Raw genomic sequence first — 19,144 nt, forward strand, 5'->3', positions numbered from 1 at the left:
TTCCTCCTTTGTCTTTTGACAGTGCGGTCTTCTTCAAAGGAGGTTGCTGCCCGCCGAACTGTGAGGCGCCAAGATGCACAGTTTGAGACGAGATCAGCCCACTGGCGGTGGTCAATGTGGCAGGCACCAAGAGCTTTCTTTAGGCAGTCCTTGTACCTCTTCTCTGTCTCGGTGGCCAGTGGAGAGCTCACCATATAACAAGATCTTTGGAAGGCAATGGTCCTCCATTCTGGAGACGTGACCTACCCAGCGCAGTTTGATCTTCAGCAGCGTGGATTCGATGCTGTCGGCCTCTGCCATCTCGAGTACTTCGATGTTGGAGATGATTGCTGTATCTGACCCGACCTTGTTGGTTTTCATGCAGTTGGATAACCATGTTGAGGAACTTGAGGGGGCATCTGAGGTGCTCTAGTATTTGCCAAAGCCCTTTCCTGCTCACGGTGTCAAAGGCTTTGGTGAGGTCAACAAAGGTGATGTAGAGTCCTTTGTTTTGTCCTCTGCACTTTTCTTGGAGCTGTCTGAGGGCAAAGACCATGTCAGTAGTTCTTCTGTTTGCGCGAAAGCTGCACTGTGATTCTGGGAGAACATTTTCGGCGACACTAGGTATTATTCTATTTAGGAGAATCCTAGCAAAGATTTTGCTTGCAATGGAGAACAGCGTGATACCCCTGTAGTTTGAGCAGTCTGATTTCTCGCCTTTGTTTTTGTACAGGGTGATGATGATGGCATCACGAAGGTCCTGAGGCAGCTTTCCTTGGTCCCAGCAGAGCTTGAAAAACTCAAGCAGTTTGCATGCAGAGTTTTGCCGCCAGCCTTCCAGACCTCTGGGGGGGATTCCATCCATACCTGCTGCTTTGCCACTTTTCAGTTGTTCAATTGCCTTATATGTCTCTTCCACACACAAGCCTGCAGCTGACGTGGACTTTACCCCTCCATAAATCTTCGTCCGCGAAGCCAAGCCAAAGAGTTGTGGGAGTTGGAGGGTTTGTAGTATATGTTGGTGGACAGCTTGTTTCCCCGAGATGGAGAGAGAGAGAGATCCAGGAAGGGGAGAGTGTTATTGGAAATAGACCAGATGAGTTTGAGATCAGGGTAGAAGTTGACCATGAAGTGGATGAAGTTGACAGGCTCTTTGTGGGTGCATGAAGCATCCCCGATATAGTCGTCAATATACCAGAGGAAGGAGTCTTCCCTATGTAAGCTTGTAGCATGGATTGCTCCACAAAGCCCACAAACAGGCAGGCATAGCTGGGACCCATGTGAGTACCCATGACTACACCTTTGATTTGGAGGAAGTGGGATGAGCTTATGGCATAAGTTTAGAGTGAGGGCGTTCTGTCAGGCAGAGGAGGGTGATGGTAGTGCGTGACTGGTCAGGTCTTTGGTCCAGGAAGAAGCAGTGCTTTCAGACTTTCTTTGTGGGTGATAGAGATATAAGGGTATTGGACTGTTGTGAAGATCAGGCAGTTCAGTTCGGGAAACTGAAATCATTAAGAAGATGGAAGGCATGTGAAGTTTGCAAATATAGGTGGGAAGGTATTGGACCAGGGGAGAAAAGATAATGTCAACATAAGTTGAAACTAGTTCGGTGGGGCAGGAGCAGGCAGAAACAATGGGTCTACCTGAATGGTTGGGTTTGTGTATCTTGGGTAGAATGTAGAAATGGGCTGTGTGGGTTGGGAGAGAATGAGGTTGATGGCTGTGGAGGGGAGGTGACCAGAGATGATGAGGTTGGAGATGGTGTTGGAGATGGTGGCTTGATGAGTGGTGGTGGGTTCCTGTTGGAGGGGATGATAGGAGGAGGTGTCTGAGAGCTGTCAACTGGCCTCGGCAAGGTAGAGGTCAGTGTGCCAGACCACAATAGTACCACCCATGTCTGCGGGTTTGATGGTGAGGTTAGGATTGTTGCAGAGAGAGTGGAGGGCAGAGCTTTCTGAGGAGGTGAGGTTGGAATATGAGAGGTGGGTGGGAAAGTTGAGACGGATTATGTCTCGGTTATAGTTGGAAATAAAAAGGTCCAGAGCAGGCAGCTGGTCAATACAGGGTGTCCAGGAAGAGGCAGAAGCCTTGATGCAGGGGGGTGGAGAGTCAAGGCCATGGAAGTGAGCCTGGAGGTGGAGGCGACAGAAGAAGAGTTCAGTATCGAGGCGTGAGCAGAACTCATTAAGGTGTGGGTGGAGGAGGATGAAGGAGAGACCTCAACTGAGGACCCAGCGCTCAGTCACAGAGAGGGGAATGTCAGAGGGGATAGTAAAAATCAAGCAAGGGTCAGAGTGGGGATCAGTTTATTGGATCTTACATATTATCCACTGGAATTTCCAGCACTTATTACAGGATCCCACCACCAGACACATTTTTCCTTTTTCTCCTCTCTCAGCCTTCTTCATGGACCGCTCCCTCTGTAGTTCCCTCCCCACCCATCGCACCTCCCTGCACCTTCCCCTGTACCTGTTGGAGATGCTACATTTGCACCCATCCCTCTTCCCTCACCATGGTCTGGGGTCCCAAAAAGGACTTATTTACTGCATCAGGTGCACCCTTTGTGGCATTCTTTACATCAGAGAGACCAGCTGCAGACTGGGAGATCTCTTCACTCTGCATCTCCACTCTGTTTGCAACCACAGCGACCTCCTAGTGGCCAACTATTTCAATTCTGGGTCACACTCCCACGTTTACATGTCTGTCCATGGCCTTGTGTACAAGCCCACTTTGACCACCCGCAGATTGGAGGAACAACACCTTATTTTCCATCTGGGCACTCACCAGCCACATGGCATTAACTGACTTTGCTGCCTTCACTAAACCTACTCACCTTTTCTTTCCCCTCCCCCTTTTCCTGTCTTTCCAGTACCTCTACCCACCATCCATCCCTCCTCCTCCTCCTCATTGCTGCTGTCCCCTCCCTTGTTTCTCCAGCTATCACCTCCTGCCTTTGCCACCCCTTTCCCTCATCATTCTTTAGTTCAGAATCTTGCCGGCATTTTCTCATACTTTGATGAAGGGCTCAAGCCCGAAATGTCAGTTATTTACCTTTACCTTTGCTACATAAAGACACTGTTGGATATGCTGTGCTTCTCCAGCAGTTTGTGTGATCTTCAAATATGTAGCCAATTCTTTTCATTTTAAAGTTTCAACTTTAAAATGGAACATTCTGCCTTGAGTTGTGCCATCCATTCTTCCACAATCAAGATGGCCTTTCTTCAAAGTTTGCTAATATTGGTTGCACGGGAAACACACAAGACTGCAAATGCTGGCACCTGGAGCAAAGAAATAAACCACTGGAGGAATTCAGTAGACGAGGCAGCATCTGTGGAGATAAAGGGATAGTTGATGTTTAAAGTTGAGACCCTGTATCAGGACTGAGGCTGTAGACAGAGGTGAGAGGCAGATGACAGGGCATGACAGGTAGCTTTACTCACCAGCCATTACATTGCACACTGTATTCATCCTGATGACTTTAAAATATCTCTCAAATAGTTTTCATTGTGACAGTGCTTTCCTTCAATGCTATCAGACTGAACTTGCTGAAGTAAGTGCTTTATCAAACAACCTTAAAGGCACATAACAAATTAAAAAAAAACTGCAGATGCTGGTAACCTGAACTAAAAGCAGAATGTGTTAGAGATTTTTAGCATTAGTGGAAAATTACAGAATTACAGAATTAACTCTTCAATGGAACTGGAAAAGTGAGGAAACAACTGTGTTTTAAGTTGTGATGAAGGGGGGATTTGGAGAGAAGGCCAGGAATGTTCTTGATTGTGACATAAATGTAATAGGCACTGTCTAAAAGGTGGTGAACACTTGTTAATCACGCTGATCTATCTCAAAGAGTTGTGAATACCAGTAGAGAGGATAAAGCAAATAGTAAACATGGATGGAACTGTGAAAAGCATAATGTAGCAGTGGCTGGAAGTCTGAAATCAAGAGAATGTTGTAAATATTCAGCAGGTCACGTGGCATTTCTGAAGAAAGAGAGAGACATGACCATACACAGAACTGGTCAGTTTTGACATAAATAAGAAGGTGATCATGTGACAGAAAATGATGTCCTATCCTTGGGTACCTATCAATGGGAAACTCCTAAAATTCAGCATCCAATGATTTGCTAGCATGTACTGTGAATGCCTATCTCTCTATGAGTGCCCACAGCCATGGTCAGTAGACATGTTGAGGTGAAAGTCACACATATGCAGGTACCTCTGTAGCGGATGTGCAAGGATCCAGAAGGACAATGAAAAATTCCTATAGCATGTCCAATCTTTATTCAACAAACATAATCACTCCTTGTACTACATAAACAGTGCTGGGCAGACAACTTCTGGTTCTTAGGAATAGACATCTCCAGTGAACTGTCCTGCTCCATCCACATCAAAGTGATGACCAAGGAAATGCACCAGTGCCTCCGCTTTCTCAGAAGGCCAAGGAAATTTGGCATGTCACCCGCATTTACTATTGAAAGTAACTATGCTTCCCACTGCTTTGAAAAAAACATCTAGCATATTGAAAAATTCATCTCATCCCGGCCTTACTCTCGTCATCTCCCTTCCATTTGGAAGAAGATTTGCATGTGTGAGATCACGCACCACCAGATGCAAGAACAGTTTCTATCAGAAAGATCTTCGCGCTGATAAAATGATGGTGCCTTTGCTCTTTAACAACTGATCTCTCTGCAGTTTTGTTCTGTGACTTCCTTGCCATACAATGTATGGGATGTCCTGCTGGCTTCTCACAAAAGAAACTTACTCACTGCACCTTGGTACATGTGACAATAAACTTGAACTTGAATTCATAGAATTTTATTTGCATGCCCCACGTAGATTTAGTGCTGTTGAATAGAATTTGTAAACCAATAGATTTTATGGCATGACCTTTAATCCTAACTCGAACACTGCACCCTGAACGTTTTGACTTACTGTCTACTATTCTGTGCAATTTATTTTAGTTTTGAGAACCGATGGAGCAGCTCACAAAACAAAGCTTTTCACTGTATCATGGCATACAGTAAACAATTCAATTCTACTCTATTTAATACAAGTTCCAAATGAGACAATTGATAAAGATGTTGATTTAAGAGAGACATACAGACCTTAACAATGCAAATTAAAATGATGATATAGAGGTAAATAAGTACAATGGCACAGATTGTCACCAGGATCCATGAGTTTTAGAAATATTGGTAAACATTTATGTCTTCAGAGATACAGGATACCACAGATACTGGAGACTCGATACTGCATATAATGGAATCTGAAACAAAAATAAAATGTTGGAAGAACCCAAGTGGGTCAGGCAGTTATATGGAGGAAAAGGGATGGTTGACATTTCAGGTTGAGATCCTGCAACAGGAACAGAATCTATCCACTTCCTGGTGTATGTTAAATTTCTCCATAATCCTGTTCCCTTCCTTTCCCTGCATTTTTTCTTAGCCCCACAAGCATCCAAGATTTCTACTTTAATTTTAATTTCTGTCTTATGGCTGACTTTAATCACGAGTCCATTAACATTTCTCCCGTCAAGTGATCTAGTCTCTCCTTTAGTCCTCTGAATGTCTCTAACTTCCTTCCCTTCTCAAAATTCTCCCTTTAATCTAACCCATTGACCAAGTTTTAGGCCATCTACCCAAATATCTACTTGGTTGAATTAATTTAAATTTAGACAGACATGCAGCATGATAACAGGCCCTTTTGGTCCACGAGCCCATGCCACCCCAATTAACCAACAACCCCTATATGTCTTGAAAAGTGGGAGGAAACTAGATGGCCTGGAGGAAAACCATCCAGACATGGGAGAATGTACAAACTCCTTACATTCAGCGCCGGATTTGAACCCCGGTCACTGGCACTGTAACAGCATTGCACTAATGGCTACACATGATCATTCACCCGTCAAGCATTTTAATCTTTATCTGATATATTATAGTTGCCATATAAATGAAAGTTGTTGGTTTATAACAAATATTTTATGTAAATTTTGTGAATTACAAATGAATTCAATGTATAAAATTTGATTGTTCATTAAATGAACCAATCAAATTACTGACTGAGGGGTAAAGTCAAAAGATGGTAGTCTTTGTAGCTAATTTTATCAATTTCTGAAGTTAAGTTTGGTAAATTAATCCAAATTGTTCATCTTTTAACTTTAAATGTCATTTGTTTGTTATCTGTCAGTAGATGGCGCCTTTGCCCTATCACATCGATTTGCTTTGTTCAGCAAATCCACTCCAAATACACTTGTTCACCATTACATAACATATTTGAAATTATTTCAATAATTATCCCAATTTAGAAAAAAAATCTCTTGCCCTTTTAAGCAGCAAATGATTTTACTCTGAGTGTGTTGTGCTGGAACAGTTATCATATCCCAAGAGGTGTGTATCATGGCTGGGCTTAGTGCACAGGCAAATGGATTTTATACCAAGGGACATTGACTTGTCATTAGAAGAAAACTTCCAAATCTGTAGATAACACAATTTTGAGGAGTACAAAAGATTTTGAGAAGATACAAATGGGCTGTTGGAACAGACAGAAAGCAGACAGATTTGTCAAGTCAAATCAAGTCACCTTTATCATTCAGAGCATGTTCGCACGGTAAAGATGAAATAGCATTTCTCCAAGACCACAGGGCGTATTTACATAAATATGTTAGAATAAAAGATCAACGCATTAAAATATTAAGACAGTAACAGTCCACTGTACCCTATCCCCAAATGTTCTGGGAGTTCAGGAGTCTGATGATTTGGGAGGAAAAGCTGTTGCCCAATCTGGACGTGAGGATCCAAGTGCTGCAGTACCTCCTATCAGATGGCAGAAGAGAGAACAATTTACTTGAGGGGTATGTGGAGTCCTTCATAATGTTAATTGTCTTTCTCTGCATTGAGTTTTGTGGATGTCCTTTATGGTAGAAAGAGAGCCCCCAAGGATCTTTTCCGTTGATTTCACTATCCTCTGCAGGGTCTTGTGGTCCGAGGAGATACAGCTTCCATACCAGGTGGTGATGCAGTTGCACAAGATGCTCTTGATACATCCTCTGTGGAATGGAAGGTGGGAGATGAATTTTCCTCAACCTTCAGAGGAAGTAGAGGGGCTGCTGGGCTTTCTTGGATGTGGAGCTGGTGTTAAGGGACCATGTGAGGTACTCCACCAAGTACTCCATCAAGTTCCTAGGAACTTTATACTTTTGACGACCTCAAATGATGGAGATGTCAACGATCAGCAGAGCCTCTTGAAGTCGACAACTGTCTCTTTTGTTTTGCAAAGCACAAAAAATGCAGTGAAAATTTTTGAAGGGACAATGAAAAGGGGCAATATAAAACCAAAGAGTAAAATTCTAAAATGAGTGCAAGAAAAAAGAGATGGGTGGTAATTTATTGGAAAATGACATGAAATCCTGGGCAAAGCAGTCATGAGAAACAGTTATAAAATAATGGCTGGGCCACATCTGGAGTAGAATGTGCAATTCTAGGCAAGATGGAAAGATTTTAGAGTGGATGCAGCAAAAATATACAAGAACAATGTGAGGCTTTATTTATGTGGATCAAATAGAGAAGCTGGGAAAAATACCTGGCAAAAGGCTCAGGCCGGAAACATTGGTTACACTTTACTTCCTTTGGGTGTTGTGTGACCTGCTGAGTTACTCCAGCACATTTGTTCAAGTTCAAAGTCCAAAGGTTCGATTTATTGACAGAGTTCATACATGATATCATATTCAACTCAGGTTTATTTCTTATGGGACAGGCAGAATTTCTACTTGCCGATAGTGTAAATTGTACTCAAGATATAGACACATACACAAAAGAGAGAAATGTAGACAGAATGAAGTGCAAACAAGCTGATTGTTCACTACAGAAAATAAATATTCAACAATAAAAAATATGCAAAGCAAGAGTCCTTAAATGAGGCTCTGAGTGAGTTTGTTGTTGAGGAGTCTGATGGTGGAGGGGTAGCAGCTGTTCCTGAACCTGGTGGTACGAGTCTTCTGGCACCTCTACCTCTTTCCTGATGGCAGCAGCTGTGGATCCTTGAGGTGGTGTTTGCTGCTGCTCTCCGACAGCAGGTTTCTACATAGATTTTCTCAATGGTTGGCACAGTTTTGCCTATGATGTACTGAGCTGTGTCCAGTCCCTTTTTTGCAGGGATTCCCACTGAGAAGTCATAGTGGCTCCACACTGGGTCGTGATGCAACTGCTCAGCACACATTCCACAACACATCTGTGGACGTTAGTCAAGACATTTGCTGTCATACCAAACCTCCGCAAACTCTTGAGAATGTGCTTCCTTCACGATGACTTTCATGTCCTGAGACCAGGAAAGTTCCACTGAAATAGTGGTTCCCAAGAATTTAAATTTGCTCATCCTTCCCACCTCTGATCCCCCAATGTTTCTGGATCATAAATCTTCATTTTTCCCCTCCTAAAGTCCACAATTAGCTCCTTGATTTTGATGACATTAAATGTGGGGTTGTTGTTAGTACCTAATTTAGTCAAGTTTACCTTCCTGCATGCTGACTCACAACCCTCTTTTATACAACCAACTACTGTGGATTGTCAGCAGATTTGTAGATGATGTTATTGTTGTATCGAGCCACACAATCATAGGTGTAAAGTGAGTAGAGCAGGGAGCAAAGAATGAGGTCCTGTGGTGCTCTGGTACTGATGGAAATTGTGGAAGTGATGTTCTTTCCAATCTTCACTGATTGTGGTCTGGAGGTGAGGAAATCCATGATCCAATTACACAGTGGAGTATTTGACAGTTTTGAGGGGATTATAGTGTTGAAAGCTGAACGAGTCAATGAGGATCATCTTAATGTATGAATCTTTGCTGTTGAAGGGCCTTTGCTGTGGTATGCAAATGGGAGCAGATCCATATCACCACTCACCACTCTCATAGGAGATGACCGTTTTCAACATCAGCCTCTCAAAGCACTTATTTACTGTGGATGTAGTGCCAATAGTCACTAGTCATTTAAGCAGGTAACCACACTCTCATTGGGTGCAGGTGCAATTGAGACCTGTTTGAAAAAGGTGCATACCAGGCCCTGCCAGAGTGAGGTGTTTGTATATTGCAGTCAACTCCAGCTTCTGCAGACCTTCCTGTTTAACTGGGGAAAATAGAGCAGTTTACAGAGGGAATATGATAGAGGTTTTTAAAATGATTAAATGTGTTTGCAAAACAGATTTAGATGACCTGTTCCTATTGGTCATAATGATAAGAACCAGAAGCCATAGGATTAAAGTGATTGGAGAAAGTAATATGAGGAAAACATATTTATGCATTACATGGTCAGGTTGTGGAGTGCTCTGGCAGAGTAGTGGCTTCCATTATAACATTCTAAAAGCAGCTGGTAGCTATGTGATCAGAATAAAAATTCAGATCTGAAATGAAAGGGTAGGGAAGTGGGACCAGCTCTTACATGGAGCTGGAATGGACTTTTTGGGTCAAATGGCCTCACTTTTTGAATAAAATTTGATATGCTATCAATAACTCCAGTGACTAGAAGTTACCTGACTGATAGACTTTTATCACCATAAACATGTTGCTGACCTGAGACCTGAGCTTGTTCTGGGGGAGGGGTTATGGTGTTGCCTTCTTTATTACGGGAATCAAGAGGGAGGAGCCACGGATACAATCAGCAAGGGGCGGACAAGCCATACACATACAAACAGTATTAACAGTTGTTCCACCACATTCATCCCCTCTTTTAAAAGAAGTCCGGTGGGGTGAAGTGGGTTGCACGTCCAACACAAATTCAGTCTGTCTGGTGGTCTTGTCTGCCATTGTGACTGTTGTAGCTCCAGCTGTGGTTTAACTGTTGACTCCTGGATGGTCTGGTCATTGTTGGTGGGGTGGGGTGTCTGGTGACTGAACTGAGACAGTTGGGGCAGGAGCTGGGGTACGATGACATGGTATGTCATGGGGTGATGCATGTACTGGTTGTTCGGCCAAAGTCCTAGGGACTCCCATGCTGGCCAGATTTGGGATGGACACAGTGTCCTCACGCCTGTCTGGATACACCACATAGGTGTATTGGGGGCTGGCATGGAGGAGGTGCATGCTTCCGGGTCGTGGGGACATCAACTATGAAAGCAGCCTGGTCCCTGACATGGACTTTTGTGGGAAGGGAAACAACCTTTCATATGGGGTGGCATTGGTGATGGTGCACAGGAGGGGTCTGATTGCATGGAGCACTTCAGGGAGGACCTCTTGCCAGTGGGAGACAGACACGCCTTTTGACCTCAGGCCTAGGAGAAGAGCCTTCCAGATGGTGGTGTTCTCCTTTTCCACCTGGCCGTTCCCTCAGGGGGTGTAGCTGGTGGTTCTGTTCATGGTAATACCTCTGTCCAGCAGATATTGGTGCAGCTCATCCTAACAGAGCGAAGAGGTTGTACTAGGCTTTATTGATGGTGGCAGTGGTCAAGTCCAGGCAGGGAATGGCAAGGGGGAAATGTGAATACTCATCATTAATGTTGAGGAAGGACACATTGTGGTTCAAAGAGGGCAATGGCCCCTTAAAATCCATGCTCAAGCATCCAAAGTGGTGGGTGGCCTTAATCAGGTGCAACCTGCCCGGCTGGTAGAAGTGTGGTTTGCACTCCGCACAGACCTGGCAGTTTCTGGTCATCGTCCTGATCTCCTCAACTGAGTAGGGGAGGTTTCAGGCTTTGATAAAATGAAAGAACTTGGTGACCCCGGGGTGGCTGACGTCATTGTGGATGGCTTGTAAATGGTCTATTTGCACACTAGCGCAAGTCCCTTGAGACGAGGCATCCGAAAGCTCGTTGAGCTTTCCTCTCCGGTACAAGATATCATAGTTGAAGTTGAAGAGTTTAATTCTCTACCTCAGAATCATATCATTCTTGATTTTACCCCGCTGCTTGTTATTGAACAGGAAAGCGACTGCACATTGGTCAGTCAGCAGGGTAAATCGTTCACTGGCAAGATAGTGCCTCCAGTGCTGTACCACCTCAATGATGATCTTGGCCTCCTTCTCAATGGAGGAATGCCAGATCTTGGGGCCTTGGAGGGTGCAGGAGGAAAATGCTACGTGTCTGTCTGTGTGGTTAAGTGTAGCTGCCAGGGCAAAGTCAGACACATCACTCTCCACCTGGAATGGAATGGATTCATCCACAGCATGCATGGCGGCCTTGGTAATATTGCCTTCGATGTGGCTGAAGGCCTCAAAGGCCTCTGATGACAGGAGAAAGGAGGTTGGCTTTTACAAGGGGGTGGGACTTATCTGCATAGTTGGGGACCCATTGGGCATAATAGGAGAAAAACCCCAGACACCTTTTAAGGGCCTTGAGGTTGCAGGGAAGTGGAGCTCCAACAGGGGGTGCAAGCAGTTGGGATCAGAGCCAATAACTCCATTCTCCACAATGCAGCTGAGTATATGTGAGGAATACACACTGTTGTAGGTGAGGTTAAGGTTTTTGGCTGTCTGGAAGAATTTCCAGAGGTTGCCATCATGGTCCTGCAGATCATGGCTGAATATAGTGACAATGATGAGGTAGGGAAATGAGAGCAGTTGCCTGTGCTTGTTCACTGTTCAGTCCATCTCTCTTTGGAAGACAGAAGCTCCATTTGTGACCCCGAAGGGGACCCTCAGAAAGTGGTAAAGGTGGCCATTCACCTCAAACATGGTGTATTGGCAGTCCTCTGGATGGATAGGGAACTGGTGGTATGCCAACTTGAAGTCAATGGTGGAAAATACTTGATATTGGGTGATTTGTGTTGGCTATGCAGGGGAGGGGGTACGTGTCCAGTTGCATGAACCTGTTAATGGTCTGACTGTAGTCGATAACTTTTCAGTGTTTTTCCTCACTCTTAACTACCACTTCCTGAATCTCCAGGGGCTGGTACTGGTTTCAATGTCCCCTCGGTCAGGAGCCATCTCACCTCTTTGATAAAGTCCCTGTCCCCAGCACTGTGTTGACTGTTCTTGGTGGTGATGGGCTTATTGTCAGGGGTGAGGTTGGCGAACAGAGTTCGGGGGGTATATCTGGAGGGTGGAGAGCCCACAGTTCATGTGCGGTGGGCAGTTAGCGGGTTGCTGGTTGGATGGATTCGGAGGGGAGGGTAGACAGTTTAAAAACTGTTGGTTGCAGACTGTGAGGGGGGGGGGAATGGAGCCCACCATATTCCATGGTGACAGTCTTAAGGTGGCACTGAAAGTCCAACCCCAGTAATACAGGCACACTGAGCTGTGGCATCATGAGGAGTTTAAAATTTTTGTACTCTGCACCACACACGGTGAGCGTCACTACGCAGCTGCCGCGCATCTCTGCCGAGTGGGATTTAGAAGCCATGGAGACTGTGTAGCTCACTGGTCTCATCTCGGGAGAGTAATGCTGCACCGTGTTGGGGTGGATGAAGCTCTCCGTTCTCCTGCTATCAATCAGGTAGCTCATCTTGTGCCCATTTACTTCTTCTATGTCCATTATTGGTCTGGCGAGCTGATGAGGGCTGCTTTGGTCGAGCGTGAATGAAGCCAGAGTAGCATCGCTGTCTGGTCCGCTGCACTGGCTCATGGTCTGGTAAGATGGCCGCGTCCATGGGGCATATGTTGTGCTGTTGTTGTTTGTCAGAAGTGGCGGCAGGGGCCTCCTCTGCCCACATGTGTCGCTGCTTGGGTTAGAAAGCTGCTTGGATTTGCACACCTTCACGTAGTGTTCCTTCTTCCCACAGCCGGAACAGACCATGCCTTCACGGAGCAGTGCTGCCTGGGGTGCTTCTGCTGGCTGCAGAAGTAGCACTCCAGTTGTTCGCTGGCGGAAGTGGCCGTAGTCAGGTCAGGACATGGGCTGCTCTGTGATCCCACATTCCAAGATGGCGGTGCCCGCATTCCTCATGTGGTGGTCCTGTAATTGGTCCATGTTGGAGAGGGCTACTTCTTGAGTTTTAATTAGTTCGATGGCTTTCTGCAGCTTCAGCTCACCCTGCTTTAGCAGTTGCTGGTGAATGTAATCTGATCTGATGCCTGCAACACAAGCATCTCGGATCAGCTCCTCCGTGCACTCTTCTGCTGATTTAGTCTTGCAGCCGCTGGTCCGTCTGAGGTCTTACATGACCTGAAGGTAATCTTCAATCAACTCCTCTGGTTGCTGTTTACGCACCAACCCTCTTCTTTAGCATGATGCTGAACCAAGCCATGAAAGACCTCAAAAATGAAGATGCTGTTTACATCCGGTACCGCACGAATGGCAGTCTCTTCAATCTGAGGCGCCTGCAAGCTCACACCAAGACACAAGAGAAACTTGTCCGTGAACTACTCTTTGCTGACGATGCCGCTTTAGTTGCCCATTCAGAGCCAGCTCTTCAGCGCTTGACGCCCTGTTTTGCGGAAACTGCCAAAATGTTTGGCCTGGAAGTCAGCCTGAAGAAAACGGAGGTCCTCCATCAGCCAGCTCCCCACCATGACTACCAGCCCCCCCACATCTCCATCGGGCACACAAAACTCAAAACGGTCAACCAGTTTACCTATCTTGGCTGCACCATTTCATCAGATGCAAGGATCGACAACGAGATAGACAACAGACTCTCCAAGGCAAATAGCGCCTTTGGAAGACTACACAAAAGAGTCTGGAAAAACAACCAACTAAAAAACCTCACAAAGATAAGCGTATACAGAGCCGTTGTCATACCCACACTCCTGTTCGGCTCCGAATCATGGGTCCTCTACCGGCATCACCTACGGCTCCTAGAACTCTTCCACCAGCGTTGTCTCCGCTCCATCCTCAAAATTCATTGGAGCGACTTCATCCCTAACATCGAAGTACTCGAGATGGCAGAGGCCGACAGCATCGAGTCCACGCTGCTGAAGATCCAGCTGCGCTGGGTTGGTCACGTCTCCAGAATGGAGGACCATCGCCTTCCCAAGATCGTGTTATATGGCGAGCTCTCCACTGGCCACCGTGACCGAGGTGCACCAAAGAAGAGGTACAAGGACTGCCTAAAGAAATCTCTTGGTGCCTGCCACATTGACCACCACCAGTGGGCTGATATCGCCTCAAACCGTGCATCTTGGCGCCTCACAGTTCGGCGGGCAGCAACCTCCTTTGAAGAAGACCGCAGAGCCCACCTCACTGACAAAAGACAAAGGAGGAAAAACCCAACACCCAACCCCAACCAACCAATTTTCCCCTGCAACCGCTGCAACCGTGTCTGCCTGTCCCGCATCGGACTTGTCAGCCACAATCGAGCCTGCAGCTGACGTGGACTTTTACCCCCTCCATAAATCTTCGTCCGCGAAGCCAAGCCAAAGAGAGGATGTGCCTGGCATAGACTTCATTCACCTGGGATAGGTACTGGCCTTTCAGAATGTCCATTGCTTCAGTGAATGTATTGCAGTCTCTGACCATTGGGTAAACACAGTGCCCGCCCATGAAAGCAGTCAGTGCAATTTATTGGTATCGGATTGGACGATCGCTGTGGAGGCCTGCAGAAACATACTGAAGCAGTGTAGCCATAGTTCAAACTGTCAGATGCTTCTGGTGATCGGGGGGCGATTTCCAGCCTCTCTGGTCTCAGCAACCTGTCCATTCCAAAAAAAAATATGGTAATAAAATTGATGCGCTCTCAATAACTCCAAAGACTAGAAGTTACATAACTGGTCGGCTTTTATTACCGTGTTGCTGCCCAAGACCTGACCTTGTTCTGGGGGCGTAGTTATGGCATTGTTGCATTTATTAGAGGAATCAAGGGGAAGGCCCCATGGGTACATTCAGCAAGGGGTGGGCTAGCCATACACATACAAGCATATTAACAGTGGTTCCACCACACAACTATTCCATGATCTCATGATTCCTCCATGATTGCCAGGTCCCTAATCTGAAATTTTCTACAGAACAATACCGTTGCCGTAACTTTACCAGAAAATCTGTCATAGTTGAAGGAAGCTCCTTAGGCAACTGGAGCTTTTATAAGTGTTGCCTTTCATTGTGATATGTACAAATAAATTATTTTTTTTAAAAAGTTGCAATTACAAATGAGATATTATAACAGTTATTGTAACCTGTTGGACAAATATTATAATAAAAAAATCTTTTAAACCTGCGAATGCAGTATCAAAATTATAATAATGTGGGGGAGATTATAATATGGATAGTAGAAAATTAATGTGTGGTCGTCATGGAAATGTATGTGGAGGAGCACACAGTTTCTTTGTAAATTGGGCGTGTTTGAGATGGCAGAATTAAAATTAATATTTCCACCTTGGACAGAAAATAGTCCAGTGCAATCATTCTCAAAAACTAACGTCCATCAGATATAAAGTGCTGGCCTGTGGATTATACTCATTAGATAGAAATCCTTCTGCTGTATGAGCCACTGCTGCACAAATACACCCTTGTGACGAATTAATCCAGTACATATTAGGTATAGAAAGAAACTGAAGCACTCAGAGGCAACGTTCCCTCTGAATTTTAGGAGTCATTATGCACAGAAGTCTTACGTAATGCAATTTTTTTTTCCTGTGACCAAAGTATGTATGCACTGAATGCTTGTGCAAATGTAAACTTGAAATTGTTTCAAGATCATTTTGGCTCATGGCTAATAAAACTATATGGGCTGGTTCTGATATAATATAGGTGTGATTGCATTCTTCGAAGTGATGTATTTAGATAAGATTTTATTCTATACTTTGAACTATTTTGTTCAGTTTGTTGTTCCATTAAATAAAACATCAATGAGTATTTCTTGTATTTATGTGATGCAATGTCTAAATAAATTAATAACAATAACACCCACCAATTCATAGTTTGTTATTATTATTAACGATGCTGGAAATGGTTAAATCAAAACTCCTTCAATTACAAAGCTAATTGACAAATTATCCAAATACCTAAAGTGAAAATTCTCACACATAGCACAGTTATGTAGGTTTATTTTATTTTACGTTATTTTAGGTAACTGAACTTTTGTGCGCCCAATAATTTATTTTGTGCACTGGCTGCAAAACGTGTGTGCATGCACGACATGCACAGCTTAGATGGAACAGTGCTCAGAGATAACCCATGCAGGTCATGGGGAGAAGGTACAAACTCCTTACAGATAGCTGCAGATTTGAACCTGAATCACTGGTGCTGTAATGGCATTGCACTAACTGCAATGTTAACCATACCATCCCTAGGCTATGCCACCCTATACCTAATGTCTTCAGAATTTGTGTGCCACAGATAATTTTTCAGACCATTATTAGAAATTATATTTTATTGGTGTTTGGGGAAATGGATCTGGCTGTCCTGTACATGAATCATTAAGTGTGACATATAGTTACAAATAATACCTTTAAACAGGCAAATTGCATGTAGGCCTTATTGCAAGAGGATTCAGCAAGAATTTTGCAGGGTCCTTTTGAGCCTGAAGGTGAAATGTTATGGACAGGTCAGGTCTCCCTACCCATATCCCAAATATGTCCTTGTGAGAGATGGAGTGAAATGGAGTGAGATGGAGTCAATTGACTCCTGCATTAGGTGGGAATGCAGGAATGGGGTATCAGTGGTGGGAGTGGTCCAAAGAGGAGATCTAAAGCAGACCAGACCTACTCTCAATAATTTAGAAGAATGTTTGGTGATGAAATTAAAATACATAAAGCTATGGGGGTTGACAGGTAAAGTTATGATATTTCTATCAAAGGAACATCAGAGCATAAGATATAGATCAGGGATGGGTTCTCTTCATAATTGAACAGGGATGTCTAGGCTTTGGGGCTACAGTCTCAAAATAAGGGATTAGTCAATCAGGATAGAGATGAGAAGAATCACCTTCACCTGGAAGATGAAGAATCTTTGGAATTCACTAACCAAGAGATGTCAGAGGTTCAATCACTGGTTTATAAGGGACTGAGTCTGATATATTATGATTATCAGAGAGTTAGGGGTTTAGTTCAGGGAAGTGGCACTGAGGGAAAAGTTAATCTATGGTCTTATTGGATGATGGAGCAGTGTTAACAACCTAGAGGCACACTCCTGCTCCTATTTTGTTCTTGTTTCTTTGATAGCATTAATAATCTTTAAGTCTTCAAAATGAAAATTGCTTTTATTTTCCTTGCCAGCTTTTTTTTCTCCCTCTTATTCAAGTGCAACACAGGGAAACATTGAAAGATCGTTACCTTTTCATTCTTAAAGGCCTCATAATCTCTTTGTACAAGCAATTATGGTGAATTTCCATCACAACATTTTAAAAATTACCTCATATGCCTCTACCTAGCATTTTAAAACTGAAATGTAATGCATCACATTTCCCTAAAGAGCACTTAACAAGAATGATTTTGTTAAATGAAAATGCCACAATTGCTTGGAAGAGTGTAATACATAATCAATAATCTGTATAAATGACAGCAGACAGAATGGAGAGATATGCAGTGAAACATTACACTCCATTAAAATAAACAGAATTGATATCTAGAGGCTGACAGAGTTCAGTGTCACTGCTTGACAGCTTAATGAAATGGAAGAAGCCTTGAGTTCAAGTTCAGTTACAGTAAGAAGCTAGCTCATGACAAAAATGAAGGAGACAGAACTGAATCAGGAAGTTGTTTGATGACTGGTGAATGCAGGGGAGGTATTGTGTTGTCTCCCCTTTATCGATGAAATAATATGGGATTATCACTGAGGCTCATTGGAAACAGTAACAAGTTCTCCATCATGTCAATGCCACTTGGAACAGTAATAACTGCCCTCTGCCTGCAGTAAGGCAGACAGAATCACCATTAGTGTCACCCAGCACCCCTTACAGCACAGCACACATGTCAAACTCAGGCCCACGGGCCAAATTTGGCCCGTGATATAATTATATTTGGCCCGCAAGATCATATCAAAATGTATTAGAGCTGGCCCGCTGGCCGCCGCGCCAGTATAGCGCATGCACAGCTAATACTACAAATCCCAGAATGCTTTGCAAACGCGTTGGTGCCGCCCCGTCAGCCCGCTAATCGCCCCCACCTCCTCTCTTTACTTTCATTAGCATCTGTGACCTGTCGCCCAACTCACGTGTCATAAACCCCTTATGAAAAATGGCCAAACGATAGACAGAAAACAGGACCTTTCAAGACAGGTGGGAGGCAAACTCTGACCCCAGAGTTTGATGAACTTGCATCGAAGAAGAGATGCCAAGTATCTGGTTTACACCCAGGTGCATCAGAGTAAATCACAGTGTAGCAAGCTAAGCTTGGATTAATATTTTCTTTGGTTAACTTTGGACTGTTCATAGTTGAAAGATTGGATTTTCATTGAAGCAAGTTGTTAATTTTTTGACTTGTTGGCTTGTGAAAAAAAATACATTTAAAAGGAGCTTAAAGGCTATAGAGAAATATTATTTATTGAATATTTTATTTCTCATTTGTTAATGCTTCTTCTGGAAAGAGTTTAACCAAAACTATTATTAAACATTTATTTTAATAAGAAAAAGTTTAACATTGCATATGTTGAAGGAAGAGAAAACATGAAGATGTTATTGAAAATTTTCAATAAATATTTAGTTTATGACTTAGTCCAAGTTTTTAATTTTGGCCCTCTGTGAATTTGAGTTTGACACCCCTGCCTTACAGTAAGAGAGAAAGAGAAGCAAAAGAGAGTCCCTTCAGAGAGATTCATGGATTTGCTTTCAGAGCTCATGCAGTCAGAGTGTGATGCATTACATTTCAGTTTTAAAATGCTAGGTAGAGGCATTTGAGGTAATTTTTAAAATGTTGTGATGGAAATTCACCATAATTGCTTGTACAAAGAGATTATGAGGCCTTTAAGAATGAAAAGGTAATGATCTTTCAATGTTTCCCTGTGTTGCACTTGAAACAGAATCAGAATCAAAATCAGGATTTATTGTCATGAACAAGTCATGAAATTTAGTGTTTTGCGGCAGGATCATAGAGCAAACATACATATTGTAACAGACTCTTGTTCAATCCATAGGGAACCTGAGCTCCAGATCCAAACTTCTGAGGATCAGGAAGCCTAAGGCCCTTCAGGATTCCCTTCTTGCCCTTAACACCCTCTTGAATCCTTGCTCCTATAAATGGTTTCCATGGGCCATTCTTCAGCAGCCCTAAGCCCATGCAGGTCTTCTGACCTCACATCACCCACAGCCTGAGAGGGTCCATCAGCCACTGAGCCCCTCACTGGTCCACCACTGAGGTCACCTTCCTGAAGGGGCAT

This window comes from Narcine bancroftii, chromosome 7 (assembly GCF_036971445.1).
Source record: "Narcine bancroftii isolate sNarBan1 chromosome 7, sNarBan1.hap1, whole genome shotgun sequence".
NCBI lineage: Eukaryota > Metazoa > Chordata > Chondrichthyes > Torpediniformes > Narcinidae > Narcine > Narcine bancroftii.